Source organism: Triticum urartu, chromosome 7A (genome assembly GCF_056163025.1).
Source record: "Triticum urartu cultivar PI428250 chromosome 7A, HENAU_Tu73, whole genome shotgun sequence".
In the NCBI taxonomy this organism is placed as follows: Eukaryota; Viridiplantae; Streptophyta; class Magnoliopsida; order Poales; family Poaceae; genus Triticum; species Triticum urartu.
This window is the reverse complement of record NC_141879.1, coordinates 656853806-656875829: the sequence shown is the minus strand read 5'-3', so window position 1 is coordinate 656875829 and position 22024 is coordinate 656853806.

Here is a 22024-nt window from a genome sequence, read left to right as displayed (position 1 = left end):
GCCAACCTCCTTCAATCATGGAGCTGAAGGTGAACAGCGGCAACAACGCCCCATGCCGTCCAGAAATTGCGTCTTTTGCTGCTTCTTTTTTTTGCCTTCGGATGCAGTTCGCCATGGCCTCGCATGCCGTCCGGTGTCACGGCCGTTTCAGTGCTTGCATGCGCCATGGCCATGCACAGATGCAGTATAGAAAATGCTTGTTTCTTTTTTGCAGTGCAGATTGTATGGACGTGCAGGGCAGCACATGTACAAAGGAGAAAAAAAGAATGTCGTCATTTTTTCTGAAGTTTGTTTTATTGTTCGAGAAAACACAGACATAAATGCTCCGTCGATGTTCCTTTAAAAGAAGTTCATTTTGTTGTTTGAGAAAATGCAAAGAGGAAAAGAGAGTAAAAAATGGATGTGGATGAATGCTTGTGTGTAATGTGTAGCGTGCAAGCAAAAAATGTAGTCCACTCGCGTCCCCCCGCAGTGCATATTTCATTAACTAAAAAAATGTATGCAGTGCACTAGGGGGAACTAAACTCTAGAGAAAAAATAAAGAGGAAACTACGATGCACTCCTGTCTTAAAAGAAGTCCACTCCGAAGAACTTTGAAATACACTTCACTTGGAAAAATGTATATAAAATTTATGTTGTGTTTGTTGAAAGACATTTAAACTAGTAAAACAAAGTAATGAGGTTCACTCTCAAGAGTGTTGTGGATCACTTTCAAGAGTGTTGGGGTTCACTTGTTGTCCTCTATGCGGTCCACTCGTTCATCATTTTTTTATAAAGAAGATAAAAGAATCCATGTAGCTCGCTTGACCCTTGTATGCAGTGCGGTTTTTTGTCTGAAGCGGTGTGATTTTATGTTGGATGAAGCTCACTCGTCGATTTGAGTGTCGCAAAAAATAGTGTCGCAAAAATGTTTTCGTGTGTCTCATAATTCAGTCGACTACATCAACACTTGCAGTGCCTTTGGTCTTCGAATGTCGTTCACTTTTGAGAGTGATGCTGTTCACTTGCGCCTAGCATGAAAAATGTGAAAAAAATTAGCGAATCAACAAAAAAGTAAAGCGGTGCACTTTGATATATGATGTGGTTCACTTGCCCTAGTCTCTGTTGTCCACTCTCGTTCCTAAAAAGGTAAAAAAAAACAACAAAAACTCATATGAGAAAAATAACGTCTGACAAAAAAATTTATGCAGCTCGCTTGCCCATCCGATGCAGTGCGGTTTTCATTCTGAAACAGTGCGGTCGGCTGAATGATGTTGTTCATCCCGTAAGTGCAAAAAAAAATATTACGAAAGCGACAAAAAGTAATGCGGTTCACTTCTTGATAGTGTTGTGGTTCATTTACACCCGATGTGAATTGCACTCTATTTTCTCGTCCTTGAAAAAGCTATGTTTGAATAAAATAAACCGTGCAGTTCTCTAACACGTCTGATGCAGTGTGGTTTTTCATCCGATGCAGTGCGGTTTTCAGTCGGGTGAAGTACCCACGTCGATTTGGGTGTTGCGAAAAACAGAATGTCTGCATTTCGGTAAATTTAAAACTGCTCCTAAACTGTAAGGAATTAGAGAGAGTGTTCTAAATGAAAAAGTTCCGTCTCGTCGATATCTTTCCAACGACATATCATTTGAATCGTTTTGACAACCGGTTTGTAAAAATTTCGCAAAAAATGACCGCTGTCTCTCATCGTCTGCCGCATGATTTTCAAAATTAACTTAAAACTGTAAGGAATCTCGAAACCATTTCTACATATGAAAGTTGCGCCTTGTCCATAGCTTTCCAACGATGTATTACACGCCTCGTTTCGACAAACGGTTCAAAAACTAGAGCGAAAACAGTACCGAAAATTGCAAAAATTTCAAAAAAAAACAGAATTCCGCGATTTAGTAAATTTGAAACTGCTCTTAAACCGTAACGAATTAGAGAAAACAATAGTTATGAAAATGATGCGCCTCGACGATATCTACCCAACGGTGTATCATTTACCTCATTCCGACGAGCGGTTTAAAAAAACGCGAAAAAACGCTCGCTGCCACTCTTTGTGGGCCGCACCATTTTTAAAACTTCTCTTAAACCGCGGGGAATCTCGAAAAGTGTTCAACATGGCGAAGTTGCGCCTAATCCGTAGCTTTCCAACGGTATATTACACGCCTTGTTCCGATAAACGGTTAAAAAATTATAGCGAAAACAGTACCGAAAAAACACTACGCGCAGTTTTTTCCGACGCGAAGTTCATTAGTCTCTGTAATGCAGTGCTCTTACTAAAGAAAGTGCAGTGCCCTCGCGTTGAGCATGCAGTGCGGAAGTGTTATCAGAATAACTATTCTGATAATATTATCAGAATAGACGGGCTATATATATATATAGGGAAAAGCAAAGCTATTGTGTTTCTCTCCAGAGATGGCAATCTGAGCCACATAATCTGCTTGGGATCTGGTCCCCTTTCTTTCCCTCTAAACATTTCTCTCATTTTGAGTGTGTGAAGTTTATTTCCCCATTGAGATAAAGCTGGACCACTTTCACATGTGCATAGGCACTAGGCCCAGTCCGTAGACTGCCATGGACTGCACCGTGCGAGTTGTCGGGCCTTGAGCGAAGGGTTCCCAGCCCATGGAAAGTTCCTCCTTTGGAAAGGTTTCTTGCAAAAAAAGGTCCTCGTTGGTTTTCTAGTATCAGTGTTGCCGTGCATGAAAGCCCAGCCATCCACACATCTTCTCTCTCCTCCCCTACAGGGCTACAGGGAAGATCTGGATCGGGCTCCTCTCTTCTCCATCGTTTCTGGTATGCCAAATCCATCATGGAGGAGAACATACGCCATCACCCAAGAACCACAACCACGGCTCATTCTTCTCCCCTGGATCCATCATTAAGCCATATGCTCCCTCCTCCCGGCTGCACCATCGTCCTCTCCGACCCGCATGGCATCACAACTCACAGCCATCGAAGCCAAAGACCCAAGCTGGTGCACCCAGCGTGCTTTCGGATGGCATCGCATGTACCTGGTGCTCCACCAAGGGGGAATGGGGAGGACGACGGGAGGAGGGCCATAGGGTGGAAGGGGAGTGGCTGCCGTGCTGTGGCCACAATCTCAACGGGAGGAGGATCAGGGGGAGCGGATGGTGCTCGTGGGTTTCATCCTACGCCGAAGCAGCTGGTCGGAGCAGAGTGGAGTGGCAGATCCGCCTGAGGTACTTGGCTACTTGCTGTGCCACTGACCAAGGTCCTCTGCTCATTGAAATCTCGTTTTTTCTCTCTACAACCCTTGCTACTTCCCTTTATTTTTTACTGTAGTTGATAGAGGATGACAAGCAGCAGCGGCCAGCTGATTAGGCGCCACATCATATACAGAAGGAGCATCTTAGCTCCCACGAGCTGCTACTTCTTACTGCTTTTTTGGTACCTAGCAATCACTTTGCATTGATGTATTTGTTACGATCTTGTTGAATTAGTTTTAGCCGAATGTAATTCTCCAGCACTGAAATAATAGCCGATGGATTCTCTAAACTGTTCTACTTGGTGTTCCCTAACTAATTGAAGAAGTTTCTGGACCTCATTTGTTGTGCATGTTATTTTTTGGTGTGGTCAAATTGGTGGATGGTAATTATGTTACACACAAGCATTGCTTATTGTGCATGTGTTTTTTTAATTGCGCCACTCGCACTTTTAAATTACCGAGCACAACCTTCAAATTGGTGTACACCAAACTCTATGAATTTTCTGAGTATACATGGCTTCAGAACCTGTATGCACCTGGCTCTTTCGCTTTGTTAAAACTGACAGTTACAGTTCATTTTGAAATTACTGTGTTCCCCAACACTCCGCTCACGTCTCTTCTCTCCACTGTAGCACGTGCATGTCTCTTCTCTCTGCAGACTCCCTATTACATAGGGAGTTCCAGATCTGAATTGTTTGCTGTCTCAGATGGTTTATTCACAAGTTCGGATGTCTCTCTATCCTTCAGGTCTCCTGCCGGCCGTCTACACAATCGCGGAGTCCTGGTTCTTTCTTTCCTTTTGTGTAAAACTGAGAGTTTCAATTCCCATAATGTAACTAGGAAATTTCATATGATTTCTGCAGATCATATGGATTTTAGGTGGCTAATTTTTTTGGGTCTAAGTCTTTGCTTGGAACTGAGAGTTGTACTGGTTTTTGAAGCTTATGTTGTACTGGTTTTTTCTGCTCTTTTAGGATCACTGCATATTTTTTGTGAGGGACTCACATGGCTAAATGTTAACCATATCTATTGCTGCATTTGAGCACAAATTATGTATCGTACTTTACCAATTGCTATGACCAAGTCAGATATCAACATGAATTTTCTTTATTTCTGTATATGGTCATATATCATGTAGTCTCAGATTCTGGAGGCCTTTTAAGGCACTGGCTCCCTTAATCTTATATGATGTCTATTAATCTTTTTGGACACACTCAATCGCTCTGGTTTCTTCCTGATGTCTTTTGTTTCTATGGTTAACACTGAAGCAGGCTAAATTTAAGAGTTGGTTAACAAGTTTATTAAGTGAGGGTGTATCTTCACCTTTTGAGATTCAGAATAGAGATATTCCTGCTTGAACAGGAGCGTCGTTGGTAATGAAAATTACGTCTTCGCTCTGCTCTTTCTATACGTACAAATGAACTCAGCTATGCAGCACATATACTTCAGTTATGAATTATATTATCATAAACGTGTATTTAATATCTCAATGTCCCTGGTTGTTTCAGAATAAAAAGGTGTTGTTCGTCGTGGTCCTGAAATACACAGTTTATCTATATAATTATTGTGATGGGCTGAAATATTTGATTGTGGATATATAGCTAAACTCATGTTGATCTCTATTTTCTTCTTCTTTTGAATGATGTTGTTTTGACATGTCTATTTTGGTGTTCACTTTAGATCTTACAGTCTGCTACCCATATGAAAAATAGATCTAATGATATTATCATCATCATGCTTATATATATAGTTCATACGGGACAAGCATGTTTCCATCTATTATTTTGGATTTATTTTGCCTCCTAAGTGGGTTATCAATCGTTTTCTATAATACGATATGGGAACACTTCTTCTACATACTTCTGTCATTTTCATGAAAGAGACCACAAAGGTATTGAAATAAAACAAAGTTTCTTTCTATATGCAAGTGGGAAGTGCAATTTAGTGGGTCAACGAACCCATAAATCTGTCGGGGAATATGTACATATATTTCAGACTTAATATTAAGAAATTGACAACACATACCTCATTTCCACACCTTTGTGCAACAATGCTTCTTATAAATAGAATATGTTAATATATAGAGTAAGGCGTTTTGGTGCCCAGACTCATCTTCACCCGGTTAGAAAAAAATTCGTAATAAGTTCAAAAAATTCTGATTCTTTTTTGTGCGGTAGACAATTTGATGCGTGAGGTCCGCTCCAAATTTCATGTCATTTGGACATCTGAGCAGCTCTCAACAAAAAAGCCAAATCGGACCAAAACAGTACATGAACAGTAAACATTTTTACAGACCCCCAATTTGTCTTTTTTGCTGAGAGCTCCTCAGATGTCCAAATAATTTGAAAATTAAGGCGGACCTCATGCATCAAATTGTCTATGACACAAAAAATTGAATTTTTCTAGTATTTGTTTTGATTTTTTTCGTCAACACGGGTATAGATGAGCTCGAGTGCATAGATGTATTTTCGAATATATATATATATATATATATATATATATATATATATATATATATATATATATATATATATATATATAGTGTTGCTATTCATCACCCAGGGTGCAGAATAAATTATTCTTCACCCGAGGTAATCTTACGATTGCTTCATAAACAAATTACGTTTGGAATACAAATATTTACATTCATATTGATTCACTACATAAAATTTGGCATAAGAAAACAAAAAAAAATAGGTTATAAGACCAAAAATATCGCATTTTTATGTATGTTTTTACGTTCATAACTTTACATAACATAAAATATTTTTTATGGCGAGTATATATTTTTTTACGTTCTCTTTTTACGTTTGTAATAGGACAAAATTTACGAAACCTAAAAATACGGAGCATTGATATATATATATATATATATAGGGTCGCGCTATTAGTCATCCTGGGTGAGGAATAGTTATTCTTTACCCCCTTCTATTTTACCATCAATGCACCGTAATTTTACGCTCCGTAAGTTTTGTCTTATTACCGACGCAAAAAAAGACCGTAAGAAAATATATAATCACCGTAAAAAATATTTTATGTTATGTAAAATTACATACGAAAAACATAGTCTAAAATACACATAAACTATAAATTTTTCTTGTCTTATGACCTATATTTTTATTTTCTTATGTCAAATTTTACGTAGTGAATCAATAGGAATGTAACTATTTGAATTCCAAACGTAATTTAATTATGAAATGATTGTAAGATTACCTCGGTTGAAGAATAACTTATTCTGCACCCTGGGTGATGAATAGTAATAATATATATATATATATATATATATATATATATATATATATGGTGGGTCTATTATGATAACACCCTTAAGAGTCTTATTCTGATAACACTTTGTCTTATTCTGCTAACACCCCACACTGCGTCCACCTACGAACCGAACCGCCCCAACAAAAGCAAAATCCACCACACCCCCACGTCCAGACCTTATCTGTTTGCACCTCCCCTACCCCATCCCAACTACCTTCTTCCTCACCCACGACCCACTCCCCCGACGCCGCCAACTACTACGGAGCTCCGACCACCACGACGCCCCGACCACCCCATCCTCCCAGGCGACGCGACTCCAATCCACGCCACCTTCTCCTCCGACGGCGCTCCGGTGAAGGATCCAGGCGGGCCTGGTCAAATCGTGCCGCCATGCCCCCCGCAGGCGCCGGATCTCGGGCACCCGCACCCCCCCTCCCGCGCGCCTGCACCTCACGACGAGGTAGGCCACCCCGACCTCTCCATGGGCGGCAAAGCGCCCCTGATGCCCACCTTTCTCTTCCCTCTAGTACCTCGCCCCGCTCCACCTTCATCGCGCAGCAGGAGCACCCCCGCTCCAACTTCCTCCTCCCTCCGCCGCCCAGGACCCACCCTGCACCGGCATTCACTTCCTGCCCGACGCCCCAGCACCCCATCCTCTCATCCCCACCCCCATCGAGCCGCTACGATCCACGCCGAAGAGACCGGATGCACATCGCCTGCCTCCGGATCCAAATAAGGTGCTCCCACCCACTCCGCCATCGCCTCCCCCCAGCAGCGGCAGTCACCCCCGCAGCTCACTCCTCCCCTACCTGCAGTTCATGGCAGTCACGCCCCGCCGCTCACTCCTCCCCTACCCGCAGTTCGCCGAATCCCGCACCGGCTGGCTGCCGCAGCCCCGCGCCACTAGATAATGTAAAGGGGTGCTCCGCTGGGCTTCTGCCAGTGAGGTTGTGGTAGGAGGTCCATCCACATCTGACGACCCTCCGGCGACGGATCCAGGCGTCCCGAGGGATCTCGAATGGCCGCCTCCTCTAATGACCTCTCCATCGCCGCGACGGCGAGATCCACGCATGGGCGCACGACTCAGGCAAACGGCGACTGCAGTCGGGCGATTCTCAGGGCCTCCACCGCGGCCCTTCCTCTATCCCCTACCTCCATCTCCCCCTCCTTTGTTACAGGACATCACCGGAAGGGCGGGCGGGAGGCCAACCTCCTTCAATCATGGAGCTGAAGGTGAACAGCGGCAACAACGCCCCATGCCGTCCAGAAATTGCGTCTTTTGCTGCTTCTTTTTTTTGCCTTCGGATGCAGTTCGCCATGGCCTCGCATGCCGTCCGGTGTCACGGCCGTTTCAGTGCTTGCATGCGCCATGGCCATGCACAGATGCAGTATAGAAAATGCTTGTTTCTTTTTTGCAGTGCAGATTGTATGGACGTGCAGGGCAGCACATGTACAAAGGAGAAAAAAAGAATGTCGTCATTTTTTCTGAAGTTTGTTTTATTGTTCGAGAAAACACAGACATAAATGCTCCGTCGATGTTCCTTTAAAAGAAGTTCATTTTGTTGTTTGAGAAAATGCAAAGAGGAAAAGAGAGTAAAAAATGGATGTGGATGAATGCTTGTGTGTAATGTGTAGCGTGCAAGCAAAAAATGTAGTCCACTCGCGTCCCCCCGCAGTGCATATTTCATTAACTAAAAAAATGTATGCAGTGCACTAGGGGGAACTAAACTCTAGAGAAAAAATAAAGAGGAAACTACGATGCACTCCTGTCTTAAAAGAAGTCCACTCCGAAGAACTTTGAAATACACTTCACTTGGAAAAATGTATATAAAATTTATGTTGTGTTTGTTGAAAGACATTTAAACTAGTAAAACAAAGTAATGAGGTTCACTCTCAAGAGTGTTGTGGATCACTTTCAAGAGTGTTGGGGTTCACTTGTTGTCCTCTATGCGGTCCACTCGTTCATCATTTTTTTATAAAGAAGATAAAAGAATCCATGTAGCTCGCTTGACCCTTGTATGCAGTGCGGTTTTTTGTCTGAAGCGGTGTGATTTTATGTTGGATGAAGCTCACTCGTCGATTTGAGTGTCGCAAAAAATAGTGTCGCAAAAATGTTTTCGTGTGTCTCATAATTCAGTCGACTACATCAACACTTGCAGTGCCTTTGGTCTTCGAATGTCGTTCACTTTTGAGAGTGATGCTGTTCACTTGCGCCTAGCATGAAAAATGTGAAAAAAATTAGCGAATCAACAAAAAAGTAAAGCGGTGCACTTTGATATATGATGTGGTTCACTTGCCCTAGTCTCTGTTGTCCACTCTCGTTCCTAAAAAGGTAAAAAAAAACAACAAAAACTCATATGAGAAAAATAACGTCTGACAAAAAAATTTATGCAGCTCGCTTGCCCATCCGATGCAGTGCGGTTTTCATTCTGAAACAGTGCGGTCGGCTGAATGATGTTGTTCATCCCGTAAGTGCAAAAAAAAATATTACGAAAGCGACAAAAAGTAATGCGGTTCACTTCTTGATAGTGTTGTGGTTCATTTACACCCGATGTGAATTGCACTCTATTTTCTCGTCCTTGAAAAAGCTATGTTTGAATAAAATAAACCGTGCAGTTCTCTAACACGTCTGATGCAGTGTGGTTTTTCATCCGATGCAGTGCGGTTTTCAGTCGGGTGAAGTACCCACGTCGATTTGGGTGTTGCGAAAAACAGAATGTCTGCATTTCGGTAAATTTAAAACTGCTCCTAAACTGTAAGGAATTAGAGAGAGTGTTCTAAATGAAAAAGTTCCGTCTCGTCGATATCTTTCCAACGACATATCATTTGAATCGTTTTGACAACCGGTTTGTAAAAATTTCGCAAAAAATGACCGCTGTCTCTCATCGTCTGCCGCATGATTTTCAAAATTAACTTAAAACTGTAAGGAATCTCGAAACCATTTCTACATATGAAAGTTGCGCCTTGTCCATAGCTTTCCAACGATGTATTACACGCCTCGCTTCGACAAACGGTTCAAAAACTAGAGCGAAAACAGTACCGAAAATTGCAAAAATTTCAAAAAAAAAACAGAATTCCGCGATTTAGTAAATTTGAAACTGCTCTTAAACCGTAACGAATTAGAGAAAACAATAGTTATGAAAATGATGCGCCTCGACGATATCTACCCAACGGTGTATCATTTACCTCATTCCGACGAGCGGTTTAAAAAAACGCGAAAAAACGCTCGCTGCCACTCTTTGTGGGCCGCACCATTTTTAAAACTTCTCTTAAACCGCGGGGAATATCGAAAAGTGTTCAACATGGTGAAGTTGCGCCTAATCCGTAGCTTTCCAACGGTATATTACACGCCTTGTTCCGATAAACGGTTAAAAAATTATAGCGAAAACAGTACCGAAAAAACACTACGCGCAGTTTTTTCCGACGCGAAGTTCATTAGTCTCTGTAATGCAGTGCTCTTACTAAAGAAAGTGCAGTGCCCTCGCGTTGAGCATGCAGTGCGGAAGTGTTATCAGAATAACTATTCTGATAATATTATCAGAATAGACGGGCTATATATATATATAGGGAAAAGCAAAGCTATTGTGTTTCTCTCCAGAGATGGCAATCTGAGCCACATAATCTGCTTGGGATCTGGTCCCCTTTCTTTCCCTCTAAACATTTCTCTCATTTTGAGTGTGTGAAGTTTATTTCCCCATTGAGATAAAGCTGGACCACTTTCACATGTGCATAGGCACTAGGCCCAGTCCGTAGACTGCCATGGACTGCACCGTGCGAGTTGTCGGGCCTTGAGCGAAGGGTTCCCAGCCCATGGAAAGTTCCTCCTTTGGAAAGGTTTCTTGCAAAAAAAGGTCCTCGTTGGTTTTCTAGTATCAGTGTTGCCGTGCATGAAAGCCCAGCCATCCACACATCTTCTCTCTCCTCCCCTACAGGGCTACAGGGAAGATCTGGATCGGGCTCCTCTCTTCTCCATCGTTTCTGGTATGCCAAATCCATCATGGAGGAGAACATACGCCATCACCCAAGAACCACAACCACGGCTCATTCTTCTCCCCTGGATCCATCATTAAGCCATATGCTCCCTCCTCCCGGCTGCACCATCGTCCTCTCCGACCCGCATGGCATCACAACTCACAGCCATCGAAGCCAAAGACCCAAGCTGGTGCACCCAGCGTGCTTTCGGATGGCATCGCATGTACCTGGTGCTCCACCAAGGGGGAATGGGGAGGACGACGGGAGGAGGGCCATAGGGTGGAAGGGGAGTGGCTGCCGTGCTGTGGCCACAATCTCAACGGGAGGAGGATCAGGGGGAGCGGATGGTGCTCGTGGGTTTCATCCTACGCCGAAGCAGCTGGTCGGAGCAGAGTGGAGTGGCAGATCCGCCTGAGGTACTTGGCTACTTGCTGTGCCACTGACCAAGGTCCTCTGCTCATTGAAATCTCGTTTTTTCTCTCTACAACCCTTGCTACTTCCCTTTATTTTTTACTGTAGTTGATAGAGGATGACAAGCAGCAGCGGCCAGCTGATTAGGCGCCACATCATATACAGAAGGAGCATCTTAGCTCCCACGAGCTGCTACTTCTTACTGCTTTTTTGGTACCTAGCAATCACTTTGCATTGATGTATTTGTTACGATCTTGTTGAATTAGTTTTAGCCGAATGTAATTCTCCAGCACTGAAATAATAGCCGATGGATTCTCTAAACTGTTCTACTTGGTGTTCCCTAACTAATTGAAGAAGTTTCTGGACCTCATTTGTTGTGCATGTTATTTTTTGGTGTGGTCAAATTGGTGGATGGTAATTATGTTACACACAAGCATTGCTTATTGTGCATGTGTTTTTTTAATTGCGCCACTCGCACTTTTAAATTACCGAGCACAACCTTCAAATTGGTGTACACCAAACTCTATGAATTTTCTGAGTATACATGGCTTCAGAACCTGTATGCACCTGGCTCTTTTGCTTTGTTAAAACTGACAGTTACAGTTCATTTTGTAGAGTTTTTCCACATCTTTGCTTTGACAGAATAACATTATGCATGGAGTGAAGGAAGAAGCTAAATCGTTCACATTGCAAAGACATAGCAAAATAACAGGTGTACTTTGACAAAATAAGCTTTGCCAGTTTAATGAAATTCTTCAGTCCACAAAGACATATACCCGTTCTTTGTCATAGGGAAGAAAATTGATGTCTTAGTCTTGATTCCATGGATTTGATCCTATCTGGTTTTCCTAGAAGAAAAGTAGAATATGGCTTGCATTCTCATTTCTTTTCATATACTGAAATACCACTGGTTGCTCCTTTCTTTATACAACGGCACTGCATTCTTCTTCTTTTTTCTCGAATACGCACGAGTGTGCATATCTTATATTATACTCCCTCCATTCCACAATGTAGTGCTTCCTCTATCTACGTGCTTCAACTTTGACCGTAAATTTAACTACCAAGACCGATTGCGGCGGGAGCAAAAATTATATCAGTGAATTCGTATTCGAAAGAAGTTTTCAATTATATAATTTTTTTTCTCCCGCCGCAGTTGGTCTCGTTGGTTAAATTTATGGTCAAAGTTGGACCTCGGGAAGCGCGGGCGCACTATATTTTGGAATGGAGGGAGTAGAATAAAGGGGGAAGAACCCTCCACAGTTTCGTTACACAAAAGATTACATGGCGTACGCCACCATCCACCTCCTATGGCCTAACCGGACTACTCGCGGCGAGCCCACTCGAGTTCCTCTACGAAGAATGCATCCAACTCTCCTCTTAGCAGTCCCGCCTGCCTCCACACCCTGCCCTCGCTCGCAATCCGGTGCAGAATCTGCTGAAGGCTGACCGTTGCCCCGTTGAAGACGATGGCATTCTGGTGCTTCCAAAGCTCCCACATGACAAGGAGGCACAAGGTCCGCATCGTCCTCGCCGGCCGCCCATGGGTATCCTGCCGGGCACACCAATCTGGCAAGGGCTCTCCAACACATAGAGCGCCGTGTGGAACACCCATGACCATGAACACCTTAGCCCATACTTCCCTCGCCAAAACACACTCAATGAGCAGGTGGCTAATCGTCTCCTCGTGCTGATCACAGAAAGGGCAAGAGTCCTGGTGCGGTAGTCCTTTCTGTGCTAACCGGTCTGACATCTAGCAGAGGTTCATGATCGCAAGCCATGCGAAGAAGCAGCACCGGAGCGGGGTCTGGGAGCGCCACGTGAATGCCGCAGTGGGCGACCGGGGGGCGGCAACTGGAAACACAATCGCCCACACGCCGAAAGTAAACGTCGGTTCGGCCCTAGACGGCGCTTTTTCGGCGTCCCGGGGAGCCGAACGGCTGGAGATGCTCTTACTACTAGTAGCAAGGACTTGAACCAGGATATATACAAATCTCATGTTATTATACTCTTCTAATCAACACATGTAGTGCGGCGTGACATACTTAAGGGCTGGATACATTGGATACCCACCATGTGTGGAGCACAAAATACTAGTTTGTATCGAACACAACAATTATACAAACGGCTATAACTACTTCCATCTTTACATACGGTAGCGAACAGGCCTCCTCTGTCGAGCAATGGCAGCCAGAATCCAGGGCAGTTTAATGGTGCCGAGCATGAAATACAAAAGCTAACAGACAAGATGTCAAATAATGTGTGTGCGTCCCCTACTGTCCATTCCAAGTATCAATAGACCTAGCGCAGAACTGAATCGTTTGTCACAGAAATCCCTTTTGACATAGTAAGCCAGAATACTAATCAGAACAAATAAATAAATTAGTTAATTTGTTAGGCCCCTCATTTGTTGGTTCAATTCTTTGACAGTGATTATTAATAGTAAAATTTCAATTTTATATCACAAAAAGTACACCATGAAAAACCTCAGTCGAATACAAGTCCAACAGTATTTTTATCATAGCATATACTTCATATATTGCTAGTAACTGACCTGATTTTGTTCCTGTTCGTGGCTAGTTGCTTGTCGTTGTCAGTGTTAAACAGTTGCTTGTTGTTTCTAGAATTTTCTGAACACCATATTCATATTCTAAATACCATGGGTTATCTGAATGCAATTGTTTCACTGAAAGATAACCATAATTTTTAATATTTTAGCATGCCTAATCTGTTCCTTTACACCCTCTACTACATTTTCAGGGAAAATACTGAGTTATGTATGCATCACTTGGAAGTGGTTTGCTTAGCTTCTTCAGCTTTCTACTTTTTTTTTCTACATTCAGCTTTTATTTTTACATGTCGATGACTCAGTATTGGGCCATGCATGACTAACTTATACATTGTTTAGTTTTTCTTATAGACCACTTCATTCCAATTGCCATCCTAGCTATTGAAGCCACTAGGTTGGTTGCTCTAAGGACAAAAATGCATGCGTAACATGCTAGACAATTTTTAAAAATATATGCCATGTTCATGTATGACTTTATGATTTTTTTAATGAAAGGGGTTTCCCCTCTGCCCTAACTTTTATTAAAAAGCAAAGGCACCGCAAACACAACCAGGACTTTTGAGCAGCGCTCGTCAAAAGCCAAATAGCTGTCACAGACATACGGTTTCAAATCTATCCCTATTACAATAGGAGGTTCAAATGAAAACTACTGACGAGATATATGAAGAACGGACTTTATGAATTTATATGTTTTCTATACCCAAAGGGTGTTAACAGTTTGCTTCTTTGATTAGAATATTGAAATCCATTTATGATTAATTAGTGGTTCATTGCAGGATAGAGCATTTCAAGAGAACATGTCAGATGGACAAACTATTACTCATGTAGTTTGAAGATAAAATTTACGAAGCCTCACCTTTATAGCTTATTTATCCCCATCCCTTCACATGTTTGTTAGCGCATGGTGAAAGTGATATGCTGTGAATAAACAAGCACGTAACCCCATCTATTTTACAGCTGTTCTAACCATCACTCATCAGGACTGCCAATGTTGCTGGCATGTAGTATTACATTAAATATGATGATTGACGGGGCCATTGATAATTTCATGGAAGAGCAAATAACAATGTTTGATACAACACAGTTTAGATCAAATTGAAAACGCATGGCAGAGTGACCAGGCGTTGTCCTACAGACGACATGGGACGTCGTCCACTAATTTCTTTCATGTTGATTCTGTAATCCTCCTCCTCGGAAGCTTGTACTACTAAACTCTCTTTCTGTGAGTTGTGGTGGACGGCGTTGGCACAAAAAAGAATAGAAAATTGGCATAAGATGACACACTAATTTATAAACGAAGAATTGTGAATGAAATATGAAACTTACACCCCTCATGATGGTCTGGTATCCCTATATTCTCATAATGACATGGGAACTTTCATTTTCCATTACCCAAACCTTGCACAATCATATGCATGCACTCTTTTTACTGGATCAAGCACTTTTCATACCCATGAAGATCATACCCCTCGGGGCACCACCCTAGTCGACCAGGTGGTGGACGGCGGTGGCACCGAACAAAACTTGTTCCCAAATCTTGCACATTGTATGTGTGCACTCACTTTATTGGACCGGGCACCTTTTATACCTCTAACATTATACCCCTCGATGCACAACCCTTGTCGAGCAGCTCCCTTTGACGGTTCACCGCCACCTGCGACCATTCATATATACCTGACCTCTCTCTCTCACACACACACACACTCACGCACCAGTTATGAATGAACAACTGTGAAAGAAATATGAAACTATACCCCCAACAGTGGATTAGTATCCCTCTATCGTCATAATGACACATGAACATCCATTTTTGCTTACCCACACCTTTGCATAATCATATGAGCGCACTCTTTTTACTAGATCAGGCACTTTTCATACCACGAAGGTCATACTCCTCAGCGCACCACGCTAGCTTGTCGACCAGGTGGTGGACAGCGGTGGCACCGAACATAACTTGTCCCCAGACATTGCACATCATATGTGTGCACCCTATTTATTGGACCGGGCATCTTTTATACCTCTAACATTATACCCCCCGGCACACCACCCTTGTTGAGCAACTCCCTTTGACAGTCCACCGCCGCCTCCAACCATCCATATACACCCAACCTCTCTCTCACGTGTGTGTGAGTTGGTTGGCCAATGGATAGACGGATTAGAATATAATCTTGACAGCAACACTTGACGTGTGGTTAAACTCACTCGAAATATATATTTGTAGAGTTGGCATAAGACAACACACCAGTTATGAATGAACAATTGTGGATGAAGTATGAAACTGTACCCCTCACGGTGGTCTAGTATCCCTGTATCGTCATAATGACACTTGAACTTTCCTTTTTCATTACCCAAACCTAGCACAATCATATGAGTGCACTCTTTTTACCAGATTGGGAACCTTTCATACCATGAAGGTCATACTCCTCAGGGCACCACCCTAGCTAGTCGACCAGGTGGTGGATGGCGGTGGCACAGAACAGAACTTGTCCTCAAACCTTGCACATCCTATGTGTGCACCCTCTTTATTGGACCGAGTACCTTTTATACCTCTAACCCTATACCCCTCGACACACCACCTTTGTAGAGCAGCTCCCTTTGATGGTCCACCGTCGCCTCCGACCATCCATATACACCCAACCTCTCTCTCTCTCTCTCTCTGTGTGTGTGTGTGTGTGCTGGTCAATGGATAGATGGATTAGAATGTAATGTTTGAACCAACACTTGACGTGTGGTTAAACCCACTCGAAATATATATTTGTAGAGTTGGCATAAGACGACACACCAGTTATGAATGAACAATTGTGAATGAAATATGAAACTTATACCCCTCATGGTGGTCTAGTATCCCTATATCATCACAATGACACGGGAAGTTTCATTTTCCATTACCCAAACCTTGCACAATCGTATGAGTGCACTCTTTTTACTGGATCAGGCACATTTTATACCACGAAGGTCATACTCCTCAGTGCACCACGCTAGCTTGCCGACCAGGTGGTGGACGGCGGTGGCACCAAACAGAACTTGTCCCCAAACATTGCACATCATATGTGTGCACCCTCTTTATTGGACCGGACATCTTTTATACCTCTAACATTATACCCCTCGGCACACCACCCTTGTCAAGCAACTCCCTTTGACAGTCCACCACCGCCTCCAACCATCCATATACACCCAACCTCTCTCTCGTGTGTGAGTTGGTTGGTCAATGGATAGACGGATTAGAATGTAATGTTGACACCAAGACTTGACGTGTGGTTAAACCCACTCGAAATATATATTTGCAGAGTTGGCATAAGACGACACACCAGTTATGAATGAACAATTGTGGATGAAGTATGAAACTGTACCCCTCACAGTGGTCTAGTATCCCTGTATCGTCATAATGACACTTGAACTTTCATTTTTCATTAAGCAAACCTTTCACAATCATATGAGTGCACTCTTTTTACTAGATCGGGAACCTTTCATACCCTGAAGGTCATACTTCTCCGGGCACCACCCTAGCTAGTCAACCAGGTGGTGGATGGCGGTGGCACATAATAGAACTTGTCCTCGAACCTTGCACATCCTATGTGTGCACCCTCTTTATTAGACCAGGTACCTTTTATACCTCTAACCCTATACCCCTCGACACACCACCCTTGTCGAGCAACTCCCTTTGATGGTCCACCGTTGCCTCCGACCATCCATATACACCCAACCTCTCTCCCCCCCCCTCTCTCTATGTGTGTGAGAGTGTGTGTGTATGTGTGTGTGTTGGTCAATGGATAGATGGATTAGAATTTAATGTTGGAACCAACACTTGACGTGTGGTTAAACCCACTCGAAATATATATTTGTAGAGTTGGCATAAGACAACACACCTGTTATGAATGAACAATTGTGAATGAAATATGAAACTTATACCCCTCATGGTGGTCTAGTATCCCTATATCATCACAATGACACGGAAAGTTCCATTTTCCATTACCCAAACCTTGCACAATCATATGAGTGCACTCTTTTTACTGGATCGGGCACCTTTCATACCATGAAGCTTATACCCCTCAGGGCACAACCCTAGTCAAGCAGGTGGTGGATGGCGGTGGCACCGAACAGAACTTGTCCCTCAACCTTGCACATTGTATGTGTGCACTCTCTTTATTGGACTAGACACCTTTTATGTGCGTCAAAGGGGGTGGAGTTGTAGGAAATGAGGCTGAAAGGGCGGATCGGGTGGGCCAGGGGTGTCGAAGTCCGACGTGCCTGCTGTCCGGACTCCTGCAAAGCTCCTACCACTTTGTCTCCAATTTTGCAAGAGAAAGTACTTCTGAACCGCGCCGTGAACTAATATAGGACCGTGTTGGATAGCTTCTGCGGTTCGGATGCACACAGGTGGTTTAAGGGTCGACGTTGGAGATGCTCTGATCCTGATGCGCCCATCTTTTTTTTTCTAAGTTTGTTTTTGTACAAGCATCCAATTCTGGTTATCCTGTTTCTCTCTAGTGTGTGGAAATAACAAACTGATAGAGCCTGACTTAGCCCTGGTTATCCTACACCATGCACGCATTAGACAAGCACTAATGAAATACTAGCACGTTAGGAGTGGCACCACCTCACTAGTCAAACACACAATTAGCCATCAAGTTTCCTTTTAGGGATGATTAACCACCAAACTGAAACCAAGCCAGGCAGCTGGCCAGCAGTGGCATGCCCACAGTCGGCAACCAACAAAAATGGAGAGATAGAGAGTCACGTGGGGTGCACTGACCAGCGAGACATGTTCATGAGAATGAGTGAAGGAGCCAAGCCATGCATGTGAAGCACCGTGGTCTGACTATAGCCGTGACGCAAAACTGGCAAGTATATGTCTGCATGGCTGAAAGAAGGGGCTGCTTCTTACTCTGTCTGGCTAGTTGCCGTGTATGTGCACATAGATGAAAGTAGGGACTGCACCTTCCTTCTTTTGCATTTGTAGAATTGACTTGAAAAAAAAGTAAAAATGTATTTTAAACCAACGTTCGAAGTAAAATGCATTTCTGTTAGTAAATATATATCCAGAATAGTGATCTACAAGGCTTAATGACAATTAATTAAATAAATGTGTGTTTTTTCCATCCAATCTTGGGTCGCCAAAATTTCACATTTACCATATTTTGATTATTTGTTTAACAAAATGTGTTTTATAAAACAAAATAACTATACAGTTTACTAAAATCCAACTCTCACCACATATATTTTGTATTGTCATTTCTACGTCTCATTTTCTTTACATGGCTGGTCGCTCCTCCACCCAACAAACTGTAATGAGCAAAAGTTTTTTTGAACAGTAATTAGCAGAAGCTTAAAAAAATACCAAAATTAGCATCAACCTTGATGCCCGCTGGAGGAGATGGTACTGCCATTGAGAACGGAGGCACATTGTAAAACCTCCATGTTTCTTTGTCAAGACTATGGGAGGATTAGTCAAGAATACATGCTGCAACGCATTAAAGTATTCAGCCTTCAGAATTTTGTCTTAGTGTGTACTCTATAAGCCAACGTGAATTAAAGGTACCAAACCTTTCACATTTGATGCATACAATGGACGTTCATACATGCTAAAAATAGCTCGCGATGGATAGAACTCTTCAACATTAACAAGGCAACAAAACCTACAACATAGGCTTACCCAAAACAGATGATGCTCGAGGATCAATGCTAGAAAGAAGTTGTGTCCATTCCCTAAGTACTCCTGCCATTGCAGGGGTAGGTTGCCATTTTGGTCGGCTGCCATGTAAAGCACCCCCACATGGCTTCCTCTTTGGTAAATGCGAGCATCTATAAATCAACAAATAGGAACATTATCAACAGTAAAGTTCGGATCTTGAAGCAAACTAACGGTTCTGATAGCCACCTCCATAGCTAGTGTTGATAGGAAACCCATGCTCTATATATATATATATATATATAGAACGGCTTTCCTATCTACACTAGCAGCAGAGTGTGCTATCGGAACCCTTGATTTGCATCAAGATCCGAACCTTTATATGGATAAGGTACCTATATATTGAATTATGGTAGATCGCATATACCAAAGGGGAAGCCATGTGCTGAACTTTAGAGAGCACCAGACCAAAATGGCAACCTATGTGCTGCGATGGCAGTAATATTCAGAGTATGCATGCATCTTCTTTCTAGCATTGGGCCACGAGTATGGACCGTTTGGGTAACCCTACACTATACGTTTTGTTGTTTTCTTGGCGTTGAACGGTTCCATCCATCCAGATCTATTTTTAGCAAAGATGAACATCTATTGTCTGTATGCACTACAAATGGTTCGGCACCTTTCGTTTCGTTGGTTTCAGGACGCTGGAGTCAGAAGTCATGCATTCCATTACCAATGCTAAGTATGCTTCCATGACTACATTGTTGTTATTACAGGCTAGACTTAGTGAGTGAGAGAGGCATTGATGAGAGGTCGTTACAGTAGTTCCCGGCACTGCAATTCGGTGCAAAGCACCGGCAACACATTGTTCGGATCTGTGATGCGAGTCATCTATCGTCCAAAAATCATGCAATTACCAACTATTAATTCATCTTCGAACTGAAATCTTCTTTTAGTTTTCCTAATCTTGCTGGGCCTGTTACAGCCGTGTTTTCATCACGGATTTGTGCGTCGTTTTCTCTGATTCAGTCGAAAACCAGTGCTGACGAGGATCAACTTAGGTAAATGCCAAAAGATTGCATGGGTCTAATTGACTGTGTTGAACCACCTACACCCTCTTGCACTTACATGATGCAGCTGAAGGGCCGGTTGCTTTCCATGTCTTGGTCAGTCGAAAAAAGGAGGGGTACATACAACGAGGTATGGACAACAGGCTGTATTATAGGGATGGCTGCTCCTCTTTACGATTTCACTATTGGTCAAAATGTTCGCGTCCCTTCCTATGTGGTAAGTGGTAACTGATGTTGAAACTTGAAAGGCCACTGCTGTCTTGTACTACTATATACTCTGTTACACTATCACGAGGAAGAAGCGTGTTTTTGAAGAATGAGTTCTGGAATGGTCCACGAGCTCGACGAGCAGGTATGCTCCGCGCTTGGTTTGTGCATGCGGCCTGTTCGCTCAACGGCATCGCATCACAAAAGACCATGCGGAGACGAGGTACTACTACCAGTGCATGAACTGGCATGTATTCCTACTCCTTGTCAATTTGTCCTATTCTGGATTTAGAGCTGCGTTCTATAGAGGCTCGATTTTGATTTGGGAGTATAACCTGTTGAATTACGCGACAGAAGCAAACCGTGACGCGCTGAATTTATTTCACTTCCAATCTTCGTTGAATTTGTCATATTTACATCTCATGGCGTGTTCTTGCTGTCCTCTTAGTGATACTAGATGATACCCCGCACGTTGTTGCGGGAATATTTAGCAACATATTTAAATGTGTTTTGTTGTATGACGCATGAATATTTGAAGTAATAATATAAAAAGTTAAAACTGAAAATACATATAATTTATTGTGTTTCATTACTATATAGTTGTAAAGTGTTTATTAAATATAAATAACTTAATAGAATGAAAATTCTCATGTATGCTTGCATGTTGAGATGAGTCTTTTTTCATGATGTTTCATGATGAAGTGGCATGCTTGCATGTTGAGAGATATATGATAATGGAGGTGGGCCTTTTGTCATGCATCTTGTGTGATGATGTGGCATACTTGCATGTTGAGAGAAATAGTTAGTGGGGGCTAGCTATTTAGATATAGTAGATTTATTGCTCCTAGTCTAAAGAAAAGGCATCTACTTCGACCAAGGCTGCAGACCTTGATGAAACATCTTCCTATCGTTGTTGATGCTCACTGCTACTAGTACTACAGCCCTTAGTTGCTCGAATGGAAGTTTTCCGAGCTGGCCGTGCAAGCAATGGAAGCGGAAGTTTGACCATGATGAGTATTGCTAGGGCTGAAGATGCATTTGCAGGCGCCATGGTCCCTGTTGGAGTGCTGGTGAAGATGTTGAGGCCTTGAGTGTCATATCCTCAGCCTCAGGTATGATGCGGGATCTCCAGTTTAGCTACAGAAAAAAGTGTACATTTGTTCGTTGTTCTCTTGTTTCAGCGCCTTGATTGTTACACCTCGCATGGTCCGCAACCGAGCCAAAGGCCGGGCGCACGCTGGAGCATTGGCGAGAGCAGCTGCAAAGCAAGGTTCATCCCATGTTGAAGCAAACGAAATTGAACCTGAAGCTATAACTGAAGAAAAGATTGAGAAACTGACCTGAAGCTATAACTGAAGCAACGAAAACTAAACCTGCCGCAAGTCTCCAAGGGAAACTGTTCCATCCACGAGATACTCGTCGAAGGATTGGGTTAAATAACCACATCTCTCTGACTGTGTGGTAAGCTGGGGACCGTAGTAGGCTGGGGACCCACTTGTAAGTGTGAGATGAGAGGCTAGTTGTTATATACTCTGGTGGGATCAAGGACCGCCTCAAGAGTCAAGATTCGCTAAAGAAATAGAAAGTACTAGCACTGTCAGAATAGGCCAGGTAATCTCTGATCCCAGGATTCCAGGACGTAGGCCATGGGTCGTTCGTTTTAGCCTTCCACATCAACAGGAGTAGCAGGTCT